Source organism: Dermochelys coriacea, chromosome 7 (genome assembly GCF_009764565.3).
Source record: "Dermochelys coriacea isolate rDerCor1 chromosome 7, rDerCor1.pri.v4, whole genome shotgun sequence".
NCBI classification, from domain to species: Eukaryota; Metazoa; Chordata; order Testudines; family Dermochelyidae; genus Dermochelys; species Dermochelys coriacea.
In genome coordinates this window covers 92,591,384-92,613,219 of record NC_050074.1, presented here as the reverse complement: position 1 = coordinate 92,613,219, position 21,836 = coordinate 92,591,384, and the positions used below count along the sequence as shown (strand labels likewise).

At 41.3% G+C, this 21,836-nt stretch overlaps 1 long non-coding RNA gene across 1 annotated transcript in view; it reads right to left on the bottom strand.

Annotated features, from left to right (window-relative positions):
* Positions 1-19,567, bottom strand: part of LOC119859242 — a 30,461-nt gene extending 10,894 nt beyond the window's left edge. Inside the window, exon 1 of the long non-coding RNA XR_005294156.2 lies at positions 19,028-19,567. This is a non-coding gene — a long non-coding RNA (uncharacterized LOC119859242). The remainder of the gene's footprint in view (positions 1-19,027) is intronic.
* Between the last annotated feature and the right edge of the window lie 2,269 nt (positions 19,568-21,836).

Genomic DNA, 21,836 nt, shown 5'->3' with positions numbered 1-21,836 from the left:
ACTTAGGTTGTCTTCAGTTGCATTCTAGGAAGATACAATACTAAATAGAAAATATGTCTGTGGGTCACACCAACTAGGAAGGAGGCTACATTTATCTAGAAGGGCTTATAATTTTAGGGCTTGTAAAAGGCTCTGCAGTCACACAAGAGAGGTGTGTAATCTGTATTACATCCTACAGGTTTCAGTTAAATTTGTGATCTAAAAACTAAATTTCAGGGAAGTTTTCAATAAAACTTCCAAACTTGAAGCTTTTTGGCATTATTCATCTCTGCTAATAGAGGAAACTTCTCACATTTTAAAATTTGGCCAATATTCCCATACTATTTCATATTGGAGTTGAGATTGGGGTGGAGATGTATGGTCTTGTATAAATAAATCCCCATACAGCAGTAACTGGCTGCCTCTGATGGAAGTTTGCATGGACAAGAGATAGAACTTCACTTAGTGGAACTTTGCCATGTTATTTGGGGGTCTGACTGCAAAAGAGTTTGCAAACTAGATTTAAAGTTTACAAGAACAGACAAAAAAGTGACAGCAATGGAGTTCCCAAATTCACAAAAGTGTAGGTGGGCGAGGATGAATTTGACCCTTTGTTTATTGTGGGAGGCCCGGGAGACAAGAAACAGTCTTAAGTACCCAAGTGTGAAGCAGGTGGCAAAATACAGACAAGGAGTACTTGTGGCACCTTAGAGACTAACAAATTTATTTGAGCATGCTCGGGGGTCGCATAACTAGTTAGCATGCCAGAGTCTCATTTGTTATCGGAATTAACCAGACAAATCGCTCCACCAACTAAGAACAGCCATGCACCACCACCCACAGAATCGAGAAAGAGCTAACAATCTGTCAATCCTTTCCGTGTCCGGGCCGGATGAGGTTTCCCGTGTTGCATGCCGAGACTCTGGCATGCTAACTAGTTATGCGACCCCCAAGCATGCTCAAATAAATTTGTTAGTCTCTAAGGTGCCACAAGTACTCCTTTTCTTTTGCGAATACAGACTAACACGGCTACTACTCTGAAACCTATCAAAATACAGACAGACAGCTTTTGAGGAACCTGCAATGTGCTAAGATAGATAGTTTGCTTCATCTCAAAATTATGGTTCTCATGTTGTTTCTTCACTACTTGAATTGCAGAAGACACGGAGCCTTCATGAATTTTTGCCATTATTTTAATTAAAGATACATTTTGTTACTGTAGTTTTTATGTTGAATGAGTGGTTCTATATGAATGTGTTTGGCCTTACAAGAATTATAGCGATAGTACTGTGTTCATTAACAGCAGCATAAATTACAGAGCCTGGAATGTGAACTGAGCGGGAGAAAATTGCTTCACTCACATTTCACTAACTGCTTAACTTCCATCATCTATCTATCTATCTCACACACACACACACACACACACACACGATAATTAAGGTTGTGTGAGTGAGTGTAACAGGACCCACCCCATACATTCAAAACCTTGAAAGCATGGAAACAAGATGATGGAAGAGAGCATTCAATATTCCTTGCCACCTCCACACCAACTCTTATGGCAACCACCATGTTTAATTGCCTCACAAACTTGAACAACCTGACCTTGAACTTTCCAACCACAGACAAAGCCGTTTGCAACTAACCAATAGCTTCCACAGGGCAATAGCAACCCATTTTTGCACCAGTTTGGCTCTCCTGAATTGACTGGTCTGGCTCCTCACCACAGCTCCATGAAGGTCTGTTTCCTCATTCAGAGGCCACTGCTCTTCATCCCAGGATTTCAAAGAGCGTGATCCCACCACACCGTGCTGGTTCTCCTTCACAGAAGCAATGCTCCACCTATGGGCATATCATGTCAATACTGGCATTCGCCACATCTGATCCATAGAACCCTCATGGCCAACCATCTTCAGCATGTCAAAGGTCTGCCAAGATTCCATCCTGCATCTCGCTGACCACCTGCTCCACGCCAAACATTTGTCCAGCAATAAGGACCAGGACCAGATCAGCCAGTTGCTCCATGTCTTCTACCCAGTTTGGCAAGAGAGAAAGGCAAGCAGACCTGCCATCACCAAATGCATAAAGACAATTCCTAGAGCATCTCCCCCAATGCAGTGTTACACCCTGACACCCCGATATTCACCACTCATGTAATTAGGATGTGTCATACAAAATATGCCTTCGGAGGTGTCATTCTAAAAGTCTTGATCTGCTGGACAGTAATATTTTATTGGATTGTAATTGCTATTGTCATGTGTTGCTGAAATGTGTCCTGAAGTTGAAAACACCCACAAGCAGCCTTTTAGGAACAGTAAAAAGGCCAAACAATGTTAATGGCTTATTGAGGAAATGCACACAAACACAAGGATTACCCCAGGAACTGCGTAACCTCTCAGGGATAGCTCTACACAATGGGAACTATTTGACCCAGGTCACAGCAAAAGAGCTTTCCAGAGGATGGATCTAGACTGTTCTTGTTCTGTCATCTGCTATCACTGAGGCGTAATGGTCTCAAGTTGCAGTGGGGGAGGTTTAGGTTGGATATTAGGAAGAACTTTCACTAGGAGGGTGGTGAAACACTGGAATGTTTCACTCCCCTAGGGAGTCAGTGAATCTCCTTCCTTAGAAGTTTACGGTCAGGCTTGATAAAGCCCTGGCTGGGATGATTTAGTTGGGGATTGTTCCTGCTTTAAGCAGGGGGTTGGACTAGATGACCTCCCGAGGTCCCTTCCAACCATGATATTCTATGATGGGGGGGGGGGGGGGGGAGAAGACACCTCTCTCTCCTAACACCACACCTGCAAACACCAGAGGAACAAAGACTGAACTGTGGGAAGAGGAAGTGATGGTCCCAGACTAGAAAGCTCTTTAGCCTGTGTATGAAAACCTGGGAAAGCCAAGGCAACTTGTGCCTTAAGAATGTGCCAGCCTGTTTAATCACACAGGGTAAGAATTTGCTAATTTAGATCTTAACCATCTTGTGTGTGTTAAGCTCAGTTTGCAGTTTACTTACTAAGGTAATCGCTTTTATTTGTTTGCTATCTCTTCTAACTACTTAAGTTTAACTACAAAAAGGTAAATTTCAATTTCTTGTGTATAACATAACCCAGTTTGTGCAATTCATATCTGGGGGGCAAGAAGCTGTGCACATCTCTCCACATTGAGGGAGAGGGCAAATTTTTTATGAGCTTGTGTGGTGCAGATCTTTCTATACAGTGCAAGATAGCATTCTTTTGGGTTTCTCCCCCAAAAGGGGTGAGCATGTGAGTGCTGGGTGAGTCCTCTCACACAAAGGAGACTTCAGTTTGTGTCTGCAGCTAGGTGTGACACGTGTACATGTGCTGCAAGTGGCTGGAGAGCTCAATTCAGCAAAACAGGGAGAGGAAATCAGGCTGGTGGAGCAGGATAGGCTCAGTGAAACCCCAGTACATCAGGTGGCATCCCAGACTGTGGGGGAGGAGGGGAAGGGAAGGAAGGTCCAACCTATCACACGCACAGAGGCCTGGGATCCCACCCCTGAAATGGTAGCACTAACATCAGGCAACAAAAAGAGGCAGTGTGGACATGGGTATGTGTCCAGTGTTCTTCATACCCATTTCTAGCACAGCATATGTGGACACTTGGCACAGGCATGGGGAATACAGTATGTGCAAGAATGTACACAGTGAACCAACCAAGTGTGCACACAGGTTTAGATGTAGCATTAGAGTGTTTGCCTACAAATGCTGCATTCTCTTCTCTCCAACACATACAGAACAGCAATATATACCCCAGCTACATCACTGACAAAACCTTCATGATCTCAAACTCTTACCATTTGTATGGCAACTTCCACCTTCTCTGTTTATATCTTACAATACGTTCCATTCTATGCATCCAATGAAGTGGGCTATAGCCCACAAAAGCTTATGCCCTAATAAATGTTAGTCTAAGGTGCCACAAGTACTCCTGTTCTTTTATCAACAGACTGTCACATAGCCATTAGTTCTCCTTGAACATTAGAGACGGCACAGATCATTTGCCTTTATAAACAGGAATAGAACAATCTTTTAAAAAAAAAATCTATGATCATGATTGCCAGTGATCTGTGATGTACAAACCAGAAGAAGCTTCAGAACATCTCAATGCCATTTCAAGGCAGAGCCTTTGCAGCGGATACAACTCAGGTTATGCTTTTTAACGAATGGGCAGCTCCAGGATTCTGAGGGGTAATACAAGCTCAGTGTAAAGAGCAAGCAATTGGATATCACTCAGTCTGGAAAGTACAGAGAAAGGAGCACTTCCTGCCATGTGAATAGCAATAATATTTAAGTTTTTAATAAGAGCTGGCATTGAGGAATCTGCTCGCATTCACCTTAAGACTTTGTAGTAACAGCAGTGTGGGAAAGCTCAATGTTTCCATTCTGTTTCTACATTAGATTACTAGATACTTGGTTATTTAAACACAGTGGCTTTTGCATATGTTAAAAACTGATCTCATGAATATAGAGAAAATTAGCAAGAGCTAGCAAAAGTTATTTAGAGACTACTTAATCAGTCTTGCATTCAGGAAAATAATGTGACTTTATAGCAGAAAGCCACCAATCCATCAAGATGCAATTCAAATCAAATATGGAAAATTAAGTGTCTGTCTATCTTTATAAGGTAATCAATTCCATTGTAGTGTACGGGGTTTACCACAGACTTCAATACTGTCATTTTTTTAAAATTAAAGTTATTTATACAATATTCACTTCAATATGGTAATATCTTAAGAAGTGCATGAGGAGAGAGATGGAATATACTTTAGTTGTATCTATCTGATCTCTTGCAACTACAATGGATGTTGTAGTTTCAGTCTTTGAACCAATGACCTACATAGACTCAGATATTAAGGTCAGAAGGGACCATTATGATCATCACAATGCAGGCCACAGAATCTTACCCACCTACTCCTGCAAAAAAAACACCAACAACTCTCACCTATGTCTGAGCTATTGAAGTCCTCAAATCACAGTTTAAAGACTTCAAGGTGCGGAGAATCCTCCAGCAAGTGACCCGTGCCCCATGCTACAGGGGAAGGCGAAAATCTGCCCTGGAGGAAAATTCCTTCCTGACCCCATATATGGTGATCAGCTGAACCCTGAGCATGTGGGCAAGATTCACCAGCCAGATACTCAGGAAAGAATTCTCTGTAGTAACTCAGATCCCACCCTATCTAACATCCCATCACAGGCCATTGGGCCTATTTACCATGAATAGTTAAAGATCAATTAATTGCCAAAATCATGTTATCCCATCATACTATCTCCTCCATAAAAAACTTATGGAGTTTAATCTTGAAGCCAGATAGGTCTTTTGCCCCCACTGCTTCCCTTGGAAGGCTATTCCAGAACTTCACTCCTCTGATGGTTAGAAACCTTTGTCTAATTTCAAGTCTAAACTTCCTGATGGCCAGTTTATATCTATTTGTTCTCGTGTCCACATTGGTACTGAGCTTAAATAATTCATCTCCCTCTCCAGTATTTATCCCTCTGATATATTTATAGAGGGCAATCATATCTCCCCTCAACCTTCTTTTGGTTAGGCTAAACAAGCCAAGCTCTTTGAGTCTCCTTTCATAAGGCAGGTTTTCCATTCCTCAGATCATCCTAGTAGCCCTTCTCTGTACCTGTTCCAGTTTGAATTCATCTGGAATACTGTGTGCAGTTCTGGTCTCCCATGTTTAAGAAGGATGATGTCTCACCAGTGCCTTGTATAATGGTACTAACTGGTACCTCCTTATCTCTACTAGAAATACCTCACCTGAAGCATCTAAAGACCACATTAGCTTTTTTCACGGCCATATCACATTGGTGGGTCATAGTCATCCTGTGGTCAACCAATACTCCAAGGTCCTTCTCCTCCTCTGTTACTTCTATTTGATGCATCTCCAGCTTATAACTAAAATTCTTGTTATTAATCCCTAAATGCATAACCTTACACTTCTCACTATTAAGTTTCATCCTATTACTATTATTCCAGTTCACAAGGTCTTCCAGATCTTCCTGGATGATATCCCGGTCCTTTTCTGAATTGGCAATACCTCCCAGTTTTGTATCATCCACAAATTAGCACACTCCCACTTTTTGTGCGGAGGTCAGTAATAAAAAGATTAAATAAGATTGGTCCCAAAACTGATCCCTGAGGAACTCCACTGGTGACCTCCCTCCAGTCTGTCAGTTCATCTTTCAGTACGACCCGCTGTAGTCTCCCTTTTAACCAATTCCTTATCCACCTTTCAATTTTTATATTGATCCCCATCTTTTCCAATTTAACGAATAATTCCCCACATGGCACTGTATCAAATGCCTTACTGAAATCTAGGTAAATTAGATACACTGGTTTCCTTTGTCGAAAAAAATCTGTTACTTTCTCAAAGAAGGAGATCAGGTTGGTTTGGCATGATCTACCTTTTGTAAAACCAGGTTGTATTTTGTCCCATTTACCATTGACCTTAATGTCCTTAACTACTTACTCCTTCAAAAATTTTTCCAAGACCTTGCATATTACAGATGTCAAACTAACAGGCCTGTGGTTAGCCAGATCACTTTTTTTCCCTCCTTTCTTAAAATAGGAACTATGTTAGCAAATTCTCCAGTCATACAGTACAACCCCCGAGTTTACAGATTCCTTAAAAATTCTTATTAATGGGCTTGCAATTTCATGTGCCAATTCCTTTAATATTCTTGGATGAAGATTATCTGGGCCCCCTGATTTAGTCCCAATAAGCTGTTAGAGTTTCACTTCTACCTCAGTTATGGTAATATCTACCTCAATATCCTCATTCCCATTTGTCATGCTACCATTACCCCCAAGATCCTCATTAGCCTTATTAAAGATGGAGGCAAAGAATGTGTTTAGATATTGGGCCATGACTAGATTACACTTAACCTCCACTCCATCCTCAGTGTTTAGCGACCCCACTTCTTTCTTTGTTTTCTTCTTATTTATATAGCTATAGAACCTTTTATTATTGGTTTTACTTCCCTTTGCAAGGTCCAACTCTACTCAACTTTTAGCCTGTCTCACTTTATCCCTACATGTTCGGACCTCAATAAGGTAGCTTTCCTGGCTGATCCCTCCCATCTTCCACTCCCTGTACACTTTCTGCTTTTTCTTAATCATGCTTGCTCATCCAGCTTGGTCTACAAGTCCTGCCTATGAATTTTTTCCCCTTTCTTGGGATGCAGGCTTTCGATAGCTTCTGCAGCTTTGATTTAAAGTAATCCCAGGCCTCCTCTACCTTTAGATCCATAAATTCTTCAGTCCAATCCACTTCCCTAACTAATTTGTGAAAGTCAGCCCTTTTGAAATCAAAAGCCCTAGTCGCAGATTTTTGTTTATCCTTCTGTTCAGTTTGAACTGAATTAGCTCATGATCACTTGAACCAAGGTTGTTTCCTACAACCATTTCTTCTAGGAGGTCCTCACTACTCACCAAAACCAAATATAAAATGGCATCCCCTCTAGTCGGTTTAGCAACTACTTGATGAAGGAATCCATCAGCTATCGCAGCTAGAAAAATCTGAGCCCTATTATTATTACTAGCACTCGTCCTCCAGTCTGTATCTGGGAAGTTAAAGTCTCCCATGATCACACAACGTCCATTAGTATTTACTTCATTAAAAAAAAAAAAAACCACTAAAGAGGGCTTTATCCATATCCAAATTAGATCCTGGGGGTCTATAGCACACCTTAAGTCCCATCACCCCAAACTTTTGGGGTAACTGGGAAATCAAAGCTAAACCAGATAAAGTTTCATAACTGACCTTTTTCTAGTGGTCTGGGAGAGGGAGAGGCAGGATAAAAATCTGGATCTGAATTTTACCACTTGGACCTATTCTAGACTTCATTTTCCCCTACAGTTGCACTTGTTACATTAACATTAAAGGAGATTAATTTTGTTTTCCCCTTAAGCACAGAATTTAGATTAATTTAACTATTTCTAGTGAATTATAGCATCACAAGCTCAGTTACATTGCACATGCCCAACTCCTGTAGTCTATTTGCATTACATTTTAATTTCTTAGTTTCTAAGAAAATACTTGCTTGAAGAGTTACATATATAATTTGTTAGCATTAACTAAGATTAACACTTGTGAAATAGCAAGAGAATTTTTTTAAAATATTTTAAAGAGCAATACCGTACATTAAGTTAAATATACTTGAAAATGCATCTGAGTTTTTAATTATGTGTATTCCTTTTGTATAGGAGCAGAATAATACCATCCATCCAATAGTTTATTTAAAACTTCACTTGCTGAAATACAGTCAGAAGTAATATCTTGTTTTTTGTGAAGTCTCAGGGAACAAAAAATTATTTGTTTGTTTATCTGGATATGTAGTACTATATACAATGGAGAATATTCATTCTACTTTATATAAAAAAACCCCAAGATACTTAAAGTAAAAAGATTAGTGTGCATACGTGCCTGGAGGCTAAGTACAAAACAAGAACTTCAGAACCACTCCCTCAGAAAAATTGATTCCCTCATACCATTGTCCCCAAAAAGCCTGAATAAATGGATAGGCCTTGCAACACATGCAAGTGATTTATAAACTCTATATGCATGTGGAAGCAAGATCCAGAGTCAAGGATTCTCTGGGAGTGAAGCTAAATTTGAGCATGCTTTGACAGGGTAAGTCTACCAAAAAGCACACCCCTTCACAACCAAGGCAACAGGCAAGATATGATCAGTACTAAAATGCTTCTAAGCAGATCACTAAACACCTTGATTCATGGGTCATTTAACAAGCCCTGATATTTCACTGGCTATAGAAACTCAGCCATGTTTGTTCACATTGGATGCTAATTTGAATTTAGTTTCTCTAACATGTGCCTACTATTATTTTATTGGGATGCTGATATTCCCCACCACCACCACCAAAAAAAAAACCCACCCACATAAGCAAGGGGGTTTGTAAACTAGCATTGAAATCAGCCATTTTTACTAATGCTTCCTTGAGAATTGCTCCTGACAATCCAAAACCAACAGGGACACAAGAACATGCATGAACAGCAATAGAAGATTCTTTTAAGAAGAGTTCCAAATGCCTGAATATGCCCTGAAGCAGCAGCCGCTAAGATGGTGGAACAGAGAGGAAGATCAGATGGGAGAAGAAATTGCAGAGACAGGCAGATTTTAGAGCTACTCAGAATGGAGGTGCTTAATGACAGTCTATGGCATTTTAATATCCAGTCATCCCTCAAGGGATAGACTACATCATCTTGTGGAGAGAGACCAGATTGGTAAAACAATTGAATCAAGTTATGCTAAATGTAGTATCCTCCTGTTCAAACATTCAAGCAACGTGCTTTATGTCTGCATGTAATATTGAAAATAAACGACGGCAATGATGCTCTTCTTAAAAATTCTCAGCAAGGCATATTTGGGCAGATTCCTGACTGCCCTAGGCTAGAAGTTTATTTAGCAGAAAGATTAACTCTAGTGAGACTCTGGCATATCAATACTGGTTCTTAGCATCTTCATGTATGCAGATATAGCTAACCGGCAGCAGAGACAACATACGTCAGCAATGTCATGGGTGTGGGGCACATATTTCCAACTGAGGAAATAAATGATCACTTCAGGATTTTGTACCCTTCCCCCCCACACCCAAAACCAAGATTAAAGCAGAAAAACCAACCTGTGTGTTGAACCACCGTGTACCAGGGAAGCAGGGTATACTTGTAGGACCATTTACAATCTAGCAAGTTAACCATGGACTGGCTTTGCGAACCAGCATACTGTGTGTTGCAGACCACAAGCAGAGCAGTAAAGGCAAGAGCCCAAGAGACACCAGGTTTATTGCAGTTCACTTAACAGAGAAGAGGACTGTACTCTCTGCTGGGCTTAGTAAGGGGGCTTTCAGGCAAGTGCAGGTTAGCACAGCCTGGGACTGCTCTAATCTGCACCAACTGGATAGGGCCCCAAGGGACCATATGATGTCTAAAGATTACTGCAATGCATCATGCTTCAGACACTATTCTTCCTACCCCAACATGCCTCTCTCTCTCTGTATGGCCTACACTGCAGGGAAGCAGGTAGGAGCAGCACAAAGAGTAGAACAGGGCTGAGAATGTGCTGCATTCAACAGTACTTGTAAATATACATCCTTATCTCTAGGGCACCCACTCCTGCCTAGAGGCAGCATTTCAGGGGACTTTGCCTCTTGCACTCCCTCTGGTGACTGCTCCCAGCTGGTGCCTTCTCAAGCTACTTTACTGCATCTTCTGTGGCTCAGACATTTGGCCACGTCACACAACAGTTCAGCCCCGTTCCAGGAGACGGCTCTAAAGAAAGGTCTTTTATCCGTCCTGTTGATTCTAAACAATAAGTCCTTTGCCCCTTGTGGCTTCTGCCTCAGACCTGGGTCCTCACAAACCCTTGGTCAGGTCTCCAGAGCCCCACCACAGGAGTTAAAGTGCAGCACCAGGAGCAGGGTTGAGAACGGCTAATCCCAACTACTAATTCTTCCTCCAGGCCTTTCCCAGAGAGGGAAAACTCCATAACTCTTCTCTTGTGTCTCTTGCCCTAGACTGAGCACCCTCAGCTGCTTATATAGGATAGCTCCACCTCCTCTGCCCACTAGGCAATTCACCACCACCCAGATGCAGAGCATAACTAATGAGATTCTCTCCTTTTCCATCTAGATAATGGGGATTAAGATCCATCACAAGTCACACCAGAGAGGTGTGACCTAGAGGCCCTTAGGATGGGTAAGTAGCAAAAGATACCCTTTTGCAAGCTATTTTCCTTACTAGTGGGTTTACACAGTTCTTTCCAGCTTTAGAAAAGAGTAATCATGCGTAATCCTACCACTGCAAGGTTATTATAATCATATGACATGCAAGTCCAGAAAGTCAACATATGGGTAGTTCATATTTTGAAGACCTTAACTTCACATACATACCTATATGGTTACATTCTAATTAGAGCTGTCCACAGGATGGATGTTCTGTTTCATGAAGGATGTCACAATGTTGACGTTTGGATTAGTTCCAAATTGGAATGAGAACTGAACATTTTGAAATGTTTAACCCTAAACAATATTTTCCAGAATTTTCCTTCATGGGACATTTTGATTTTGTATAATTAATAAATAAAAACCCAACACATTTTATTCTGAAAGTGTTCAGACAGGACATTTTGACAGATTAGGGTCCCTGTGGCTAAAGTATTTGGGGCTAGGGTTCCTGTAGGTAGGTCTCCCCTCCCTAGGATTGACATCATTGGAGCTTTCACCTCCACTGATTTTCTTCAAGAACTCAAGTACATCCAAAAATCAAATCAATCCAGTTTCACAAGCATTTTGATAAACAAAATCTTCTGTTTCAATAGAATAGGATTCCAGCAGAATTTTTCTTACCAACTCTAGAATATTCCATGCAGCTGAAACTGCAGTATATCAACAGAAGTTTATTCCTTAGTGCAAAATTTGTTGAATAGGATCTTTTATATTTGGGGATGTTAGTAAAAGGAAACAATGCACAAAAGTTGTCGTCTGTGGGATCAGACAATGTATATGTGGAAGATTTTTCTATAAACAGTTCATTTCTCTTGTAGATAGGAAGAGTGCCGTTTACGAGTGTTTTAAAAGGGCATCAAAACCCCACACATCACAGCTGCTTCTACAAGCATTGATGAGAAAAAACCCCTTTCTTCCAGGTCTGCTTCTGGTATGACTATCCAAATAAGAATTTGAATGTTCTGTTAACACCCCTGTTTAAAAATTGGACTCTACAGTATTTAATTTCTAGCTATTTACTCCCTAATATCCATACCCCAATCCTACAACCTAGATACAGGTGGATCCTTGTGCACATGCAGTGCCCCACTTGCTTCATTTGGTCTTGCTCTAGGCTCAGGTCTCTGCCTAAATAGACCCAGTTGCAGGATCAGCATTTGTACCTTAATGATTTTTGTGTTTGAATCACACAGGCAATTGCACATGATGTTATTTCCTTCAGAAGAAACCATCAAAGGCTCCATGTATTACACTGCCCTACGTCTAGTTGTTCCACTCAGTGAAGACATTGTAAAATGCTATTAGCTCAAAAATGGACCCTAATTTGCAGGCAAAGGGAAAGCTGACCAAAGCACCACCTGATCATGCTATATAAATCTATTCATTTTAGATAAGGATAAGATTGGGGATCAGGACATTGAAAGAGTAATAGCATCAGTTTGGGGCAGTTCTGCAGAAGTCTGGTAGAGATGAGAGCAATAGCTTACATAGTGCCCGTCCAATGTACCTTAATCCTGCCCTATAGAATCCCTATTCATCTACTCTTGAACCAAGATTTTCCAATATGGCAAATGATGACAATAGAAGCCAGGATGAGACCTACTAAATCATTTTAATCTAGCATCAGATTGCATGTCCCTAGAGGTGAGAAACTCTTAAATTAGCCTATTGCACCACTGAGCCCTGTTCTTTTTTTATTATGTCCCCTTAATAAAAAGGGGTTCCAGGTGACATGTAAAAACTATGTTGAAGAAAAATTGGTTTCACTGCTTCATATTACCACCTTATTGGCTTTGCTGGATAACAGCACAAGAGAGAGTTATATTTTCAGTGGCATTTTTACACTGAAGCTCACCCAGTGTCTGATTTCTTGGTCTTCTCCATAACAGAGTCCTTTGTACATGGAGCAGAAAGACAAGCTTTGTTTTCATTCTGTGGTTATTGGGGTGGAGGGAGATAAAGCATTTTTCTTAATACACCTTCTCTTGTAATTGGGCAGTCTGTAAATACCACCACAATACCTCAATTCTCAACAATAAATTGCTCTTGATGAAGCATTAAATTCTATTGAATTATTTCCCCTCCCCCACAGTGCTTCAGACAAATGAGCACCTATTGTCTGGATGTGACATGATAGAGTTTGTTTGCAAGTAAGTACCTTGCAGAGATGCTTGTGGTTTAAATTTTAACAGGTGGAACATTCCACTTGAATACATTTCCTTTAAAAGCAAATGAACGCTAAAAAGCGTTCTAGTCCCAACATTTTAGTTCCCAATCTGTGAGGTAAAAGTCTCTAGAGACTCCCTAAAACCAGATGGAGAGTTTTACTGACTGTGTCCTCAGAAGTCATATGCAGTCTCCTACCCTGGATGGTTGGCAGCTGCTAGTTGAGACCTGGATATTTGGAAGGCAATTAAGATCCAAATTCAGCAAGATACTGATGCACATTCCTAGTGCACACGTGCAGCCCCATTAAAGTCAATTGGATACATCTACTTGCTTAAAGTTAGGCATGTACTTAAGTACCTTGCTGAATCAGGGCCTAAAGTGGGAGGGATCTTCAGAACTCTAAAGAAAAGTCTAAAAGAATAATCATGGGGCAGAGGGGGGTAATTATACCTTAACCCTTTTCATAACAGAAGGGAAAGGGTTTATATTAAAAAGCTTTAGAATTTTTTTTTTTTTTAAGATTGGATATGAAAAGTTATGCTAATTGTATGTTGCCTTAAATAGGAAGATTATAGAGAGAATACAAGTTATTAATTCACATGAACAGTGAACCTCTTTAAATAGTACTTTCCAAAACTCTTGGATGTCAGTCTTGGATTTATAGTAAAATTAAGTCTTTACAAGTAAAATATATAGTAATACATTGATCACAGCAGGGAAGAAAATTATACAGTGTTCCTGAAGTTATAGCGTAAGTATCTACCAAACAATAGCTTCCATTTCAAGCAAATACCAAGAGGTTTTTTATTCAGACTCTGGTTCAGAAAACATACAATGATGCATCCCAAGAAAAGCATAAAGGCCTTACACATTTATCTATTAGTGCAACAGAAAACAAAGTTTTCCAACTAAAATCAGCTATACAAAAGTTTCTGCTGTATTCAGCCACAGTACAAACCAGGTTCTGAGGAATATCAAAAAAGAAAACCAAAATCTTTGGGGGAACAAAGGTTTGGAATAAGTGTAGAAGCAATGTATGGCAAGTGTTGCTGTTTAGTAGCGGCTAAGGGCTCAGATCAGATGGAGGTTTGATATTCACAGACTCATAAGAATTAGATAAAAGTTTCTTCATATCAATACATCTGCCTACCCATGCTGGATCGTTCCCTATTGCACAATTACTAGTATTAAATTGGGACTGGAGAGCCAAAGTCCAGTCTAGTATTAAATGACCTGCATGATGGAGATGCCACAGCCTAAGATGTCATTGTCAGAAAGATCTATGCAACAGGGCAAGTTTTCCCCATTTCTTAGTTTCATCCTAGCCTCTTGTACCACCCAAACAGATAGAAATTGTGATAACCACTCACTCCATATGTAAATCGTAACCATTTCCTGTTCCAAAAAAACTAGTACTTAAATCAACATCCAATTTCAGTCACACGAGAGTTACCATAGATACTATTACTTCCCTGCGCTTTGATGTAGTACTTCTGCATATGCCACAAGAGTTTCCATTAGCCTCTTGATACATCTACACTGCAATTAAAAACCCATGGCTGGCATGGGCCAGCTGCCTTGGGCTCATGGGGCTGCTTAACTGCAGTGTAGATGTTTGGGCTCAGGCTGGAGCTCAGACTCCAGGACCCTGTGAGGGTCCCAGAGCTCAGGCTGCACCCCGAGCTGGAACATCAACAGCATCTGAGCAGAAGCCCCACAAGCCCGAGTCAGCTGGCATGAGCTAGCCATGGGTGTCTAATTGCAGTGTAGACATAGTACTAGCAAAGTCAATATAGCAGTGAGGCTATCTCACTAAATATTTCAGCATCATGGATTTGCAGGCATCTACCTCTTCTTGAATATTATTGCCATGATGATTTTTCCCTCATGTTTTCCAAGTCACCTCATTTTACCCATGAGCTCACTCTTCTTCCATTTAAATTATTCCTAGGGGCATTTACCACTTCTCCTGGTTTGTCACCCGCTCCATTTAATTAACATGTTACTAACTCCCTCTTATACATCACTGACAATATTAAGACAGACTGGACCTAATGTACATACCTGCAGTGACACACAAGACTCCTCCAAACTTAGAACATTGCATTTATCATAAGCCTTTGTTTACAGTTCAGCCAGTTCTTGGTCCATAATTTCAGATTCAGGCCAGTTTAATAGATTCAGAGAGTTTAAGGACAGAAGGACCATAAGATCTAGTCTGATTTTCTGTATGTCACCCTGTTACATCTGCATTGAACCCAATAAACTTGTATTTGCCGAAGGCATATCTTCCAGAAAGGCAACCTCTCTTGATCAGAAGATACTAAGAGATGGAGAACCCACCACTTACCTTGGTAGTTTGTTCCAGTGGATAGTCACCCTCTTATTAATTATTAATTTATTATAGAAAGTGTGCCTAAATTTAATTTTAAATGGTCTGGCTTCAGCTTCCAGCCATTGATTCTTGGTATGCCTTTCTCTGCTAGATCAAAGAGCCTTCTAGAACCCAGAATTTTCTCTCTGTGAAGGTACTTATACCTCACAATCTTTTCTGATAACCTAAACAAACCAACTCTTCAAAGCTCACTCTCCAGCCCTTAAATTGTGTGGCTTTTTTTCTGCCCTCTCTCCAATTGCCATGCCCTCCCAGACATCAGTCTTACAATGTAGATATCAGTACTCTCTGCAGTATTCCAGCATTGGCCTCACCAATGCCATATACTTAGTAGGAGCAAGCGACTTGATCTAACATCTGTATATAGCAGTGGTAATCTCCTTACTCCTACTCACCATATGGCAATGGTGAGAAGAATGCTGGAATACTGCATACGATTCCCGTTTACGTATCAAAGCTTCACATCAGCCCTTTGTGCCACAGCACTGCACTGCACTGCGCTGAAAGCTCATGTTGAGTGGTGTCCATTTATGGCCCTAAATCCTGTTCAAAGTCACTGCTATCCCTCATTCTGTAGGTATGGCCTGGTTTCCTTGTTCCCAGATGTACAGCTTTGTATTTGGATGGATTAAAATACATTTTGTTTGAACAGGCTCAGTTTAATCAAGCAACCCAGATTGCCCTAGCCTCATTACTGCTTACCACGCCACCAAACTCTGTCCATCTGCAAGTCTTAAGAGCAGTGATTTTATAATTACTTCCCAGTTCACTGAGTCAACAATTTTTTTTAAAAAATCACATTGGGACTAGAACCAATCCCTGCAGAGCCCCATGAGAAACATTTCATATTTGATTCCCCATTTGTAGCTATTTTTTGAGATGGTTTAGCCAGTTTTTAATCCATTTAACATGTGATTTAGTAATACTATAATTTAGTCAGTGGCACAGTATGTTCACTTGATAATCCCCTTCATCTTCAGGAAGCCAACCATTTCCTAAAAAGTTATCTAAGGGCTGGCTAATTTCAAGAGCTCTGTCATGCATTTTGCCAGGTTTTGCCTCTAACTTCATTTTTGCTTAGCACTTGTGATCTAAACAAACAACTTGTGAGTGGACACAATGCCAGCTGAACACATGGACAGGAGGCAAGGCAGTGAATAAATCATTCCGACTATAAATATTAAGGCCGATTAGTAGGTCAAGGAGTCCAAGTTAAGAACATACACGTTAACCTAAGTGAGAAGCACAAGTCTTTAGTTAAAACGTACTCAATTACCAATCAAATTCCTTGGCTAGAGACAAAAAAAAAAAAAAAAAAAAAAACCACACACCACATACAGAGCTTCCACAGTGACAGGAGACAGTTTTTTGTTTGTTTTTTAAAACTGGTACAACAAAATGCAGGAGTGTTGGGGGCTCTGGAAGGGAAAAAAAAAAAAAACCACCACCACCACATTAGTCTAGCTAGCTCTTTTTATACTCCATACAAGAAGGTCTCCTTCTCAGGGTGATGTCCCATTATATAGTAGACTTTGTGGGTGTAGAATAAGCCTGGATTCACCAAGGGCAAGTCATGCCTGACTAATCTAATTGCCTTCTATGGTGAGATAACTGGCTCCGTGGATGAGGGGAAAGCAATGGATGTGTTGTTCCTTGACTTTAGCAAAGCTTTTGACATGGTCTCCCACAGTATTCTTGCCAGCAAGTTAAAGAAGTATGGGCTCGATGAATGGACTATAAGGTGGATAGAAAGTTGGCTAGATTGTCGGGCTCAAAGGGTAGTGATCAATGGCTCCATGTCTAGTTGGCAGCTGGTATCAAGTGTAGTGCCCCAAGGGTTGGTCCTCGGGCCAGTTTTGTTCAATATCTTCATAAATGATCTGGAGGATGGCGTGGATTGCACCCTCAGCAAGTTTGCAGATGACACTAAACTTGGAGGAGAGGTAGATTTGCTGAGGGCAGGGATAGGATACAGAGGGCCCTAGGCAAATTAGAGGATTGGGCCAAAAGAAATCTGATGAGGTTCAACAAGGATAAGTGCAGAGTCCTGCACTTAGGACAGAAGAATCCCATGCACCGCTACAGACTAGGGACCGAATGGCTTGGCAGCAGTTCTGTGGAAAAGGACCTAGGGGTTATAGCAGACGAGAAGCTGGATATGAGTCAACAGTGTGCCCTTGTTGTCAAGAAGGCCAATGGCATTTTGGGATGTGTAAGTAGGGGCATTGTCAGCAGATCGAGGGACGTGATTGTTCCCTCTATTCAACATTGGTGAGGCCTCATCTGGAGTACTGTGTCCAGTTTTGGGCCCCACACTACAAGAAGGATGTGGAAAAATTGGAAAGAGTCCAGCGGAGGTCAACAAAAATTATTAGGGGACTGGAACACATGACTTATGAGGAGAGGCTGAGGGAACTGGGATTGTTTAGTCTGCAGAAGAGAAGAATGAGGGGGGATTTGATAGCTACTTTCAACTACCTGAAAGGAGGTCCCAAAGAGGATGAATCTAGACTGTTCTCAGTGGTAGCAGATGACAGAACAAGGAGTAATGGTCTCAAGTTGCATTTAGGTTGGATATTAGGTTGGATATTAGGAAAAAACCTTTTTCACTAGGAGGGTGGTGAAACACTGGAATGCGTTACCTAGGGAGGTGGTGGAATCTCCTTCCTTAGAAGTTTTTAAGGTCAGGCTTGACAAAGCCCTGGCTGGGATAATTTAGTTGGGGATTGGTCCTGCTTTGAGCAGGGGCTTGGAGTAGATGACCTCCTGAGGTCCCTTCCAACCCTGATATTCTATGAAGCCTGTCTAGATTTATGCATACAGCAGACCTAAGACCACCTTGCTTAATAAACCCAACAATTAGACACTGTTTGAGTACTGCTTATCTCTTCAGCTACAGCTTATGCTTTGCAATTACACATTGCAGACCACAGGCCCTTTCTTACAATTTATATTTCCTGGCAATGGAAGATTTAGAGCTGATGGATCTACCACATTTATAGCCAAGAACAATGGATGTACAAGTCAAAGGTCAATCAACTTGAGTAGTGAGGAGTGTCCAGGAAGGTAGAGATCAAAATGGCCTGTAAAAAGCTAGATTTGGAGACAGGAAGGTGGGGAAGCCTCCCTGGGGTAGTTGTGGGACAACAGCATGGGGGACAGATTATAGCATTTGCTCCAGACGAATTAAATAATAGTCTAAAAATGTTGCTATAACCTCACCCAGATACAATAATGAACTACAACTGGACTTGATAAATAGGTTGGTGAGGGACAAATTTCTTCTAGGTGATAAGAAGAGGCACCAGGTGGATTTTAGATGCAGGGTTATTTCCTCTGTAACTAAGCTAACAAAGCCTATCTCCCCAGGCTTTGCAAAGCATTCAGATGAGGGAATACAATATCTTATTTTACTAGCATTTAGCCCCCAGAAGAGACAAGAATCCATCTCTAGAGACATGTTGAAAAGTAGAGGAGAGCTTAAGCCTCACCCCCACCCTCATAGTCACAAATGGATGGAGGACAGGCAAAGCTGTTCTCTCCCAATGAGGTTAATGGAAAGGGCTGTGACAGGCAGACAAAAGGCAAGAGACCAAAGAGGAGACTGAAGTAGGCAGTACAAGGTAAGAGCCACATCACATATAGCAAGCACATAGTTGTATAGGAGCAGTAACCCTGTATCTTCTGTGGGCCTGTGGCAGGTTGCTGTACTCACCACTAGATAGTGGTGCCTCCTGCTGGTTCTTGGGATTAGCGCAATCAGGCCAGTGCCCCTTCCAGCATTTACACCCTGTCAGTTTCTCCTCAGTAGCTCCTCTCAGGAACTGCAGCTCTCCTCTTTACGATACAGCCCTCTGGCCAAGTCACCATTGTGGTCTCCCCTTTTGAGCAGGAGTGGAGTGCATAGAGGTCCATCCCCTGCACCTTACTGCTTTTCCCTGAGCTGCTTCCATACCTCCTAGCCATCTCCACTCTTCTGGGTATGCCAATCTTTTCACTACCTCCTCCCGGGAAGGGACTTTAGGCAACTTGTCTCTACAGTACCTCAAACACTCCAGCCTTCTCCCTACTACCTTCTCTGCTTCCAGTTTCCTGTCTTTTGTAAAAGCCCTGCCTGTCCCTCACAGGTGAGCTTCTCTCTAATTAGCTGCCTCCAGCCTAAGGCTCCCTCCTTTGTAGCCTAATTAGCTGATTGGGCCCACCTGGCCTAATTCAGCTCTTGTAGGGCTAGTGTGGGGAGCACACCCCATCAGAGGGCCCTTCGAAGAAAATTACTAGTCCTCTGAGACTTTTAGCATATTTTTCCTAGCAAAATATACAATGAACACAATGGGGGTGGGGTTTATGCAGCCAGAATAAAGAACATTAAAAATCAGTAGGAAAAGAAACAGCAAAAGTAATTACATGTTATGGGAACAAGGTATTTGCAGGTTATGACCTGCAATGTTTATTTCTGAAGAGTTTGCTTGGTTTTCTGTTTCTCCACTTTTGTCTGTTTAAAGTGCACTAGAAGTAAGGTTAGTTTGAGTCAGTTACCTGCATTTCCAATGGTGCTGAGATTCTGTCAGAGTCCGAGACAGTGCAGAGAGCAAAAACGCAACTTGCAAAGAGCCATCTTATATGGAATGAAAAGAAATATCTGTATTTTTCCTCTGCCAGCTTACCATGCATGTCTCATGCTGGTTTTATGAACAAAAGATATGGGCTCCTTTGTACTCAGTTTTGGCTAACTGTTACCAGGTGTGCTCCACCGGACAATGCTATATCTTTGACATTAAAGCCAACAGAATCCCACACAGAGCATATTATACAAACACTCATACTGTCTCTCCATGTAACTTGCCTTTCCTGCAGCAGGTACCAATCTCAAGTTATTTTGCAGAGAAAGGACCAATTGTACCCAGAGACATTTTCTTAGATCCAGTTGAGTCAAAATCAGCAATAAACAGTGCAATACTGTATTTAAGGAATTATAGAGGTTAAGGAAAACAAGTTATGGATGTTAAGGGCCAGAAGCTTGGCAAGAATAGCTATAATCAACCTCTTAACCAAGTAAATTGCAAGACAGAACTAGAGCCTCAGTCCCAGTCTAGCTGCTTAAAACCTGACAGCTCTGGCTCCTGGGTGTTCCTTCACTTCCTATTCCATTCCACTTAATGGGAATGGAAATCCCTGGATGGTATAGGGCTGGTAGAGCCCCCACCCCAGTCACAGCCTTGTGTAGGCAGCATGTCCAAGGGAAAGGGAGTTTAGCCCAGCCACCACTAGCCTTCACCTATTGGGGCTGTGGTAGTTGGGCATAATTTAGATCATCCCTAAAGCTGCTCTAAATTATGCTGGTAGGTCAGATATCCCCAGAATCATGGTACCAGAGAGGTGACCTAAAGCCATGTGAGTGTTAAAGGGATGTTCAACATTTGAGTCCAGGTATACTTCCTGATATATTCAGTACTGAGACCACAACTATGCTAAAACTGAAGTCTATAAAATATTTAAAAAAAAACAAAAACAAACAAACAAACAAACCACACACACACAGTTAAAGGCCCTATCCATTGCCTTGCTTTCAGAACTAACTTCAGTACTATGAGAACTGTAACAATTTCAACAATAACTTTCCTCCTTCACTTTCAGATCTTCAAGTATGAAAGGAAGAACACATAATTGATATTAAAAAACCTCACAACTTGGATTCTCCAGACTCTTCAAAGCTGGTCTCAGGAGACATCATATATAGCAACTATGAACTAATTAAAAATAAAGATCCTTTTGAGGCTGGCACTTTCATGCCATGATGCACCCCCGTAACACTCCCCAAACAAAAACACTAAAAGGAGCTTGGTTACAGAAGTAGAATTTTTCTGCGTTTTCTAGTCACTAGATATCTAACTTGTATGCACTGAAAGAAAAGGAGTACTTGTGGCACCTTAGAGACTAACAAATTTATTAGAGCATAAGCTTTCGTGAGCTACAGCTCACTTCATCGGATCATTCGGTGGAAAATACGGTGGGGAGATTTATATACACACACAGAGAACATGAAACAATGAAACATACACACTGTAAGGAGAGTGATCACTTAAGATGAGCCATCACCAGCAGGATGGGGGGGGGGGAAAAAGGAGGAAAATCTTTCATGTGACAAGCAAGGTGGGCCATTTCCAGCAGTTAACAACAATGTCTGAGGAACAGTGGGGGGTGGGGGAGAAATACCATGGGGAAATAGTTTTACTTTGTGTAATGACTCATCCACTCCCAGTCTCTATTCAAGCCTAAGTTAATTGTATCCAGTTTGCAAATTAATTCCAATTCAGCAGTCTCTCGCTGGAGTCTATTTTTGAAGTTTTTTTGTTGAAGGATAGCCACTCTCAGGTCTGTAATCGAGTGACCGGAGAGATTGAAGTGTTCTCCGACGGGTTTTTGAATGTTATAATTCTTAACGTCTGATTTGTGTCCATTTATTCTTTTACATAGAGACTGTCCAGTTTGACCAATGTACATGGCAGAGGGGCATTGCTGGCACA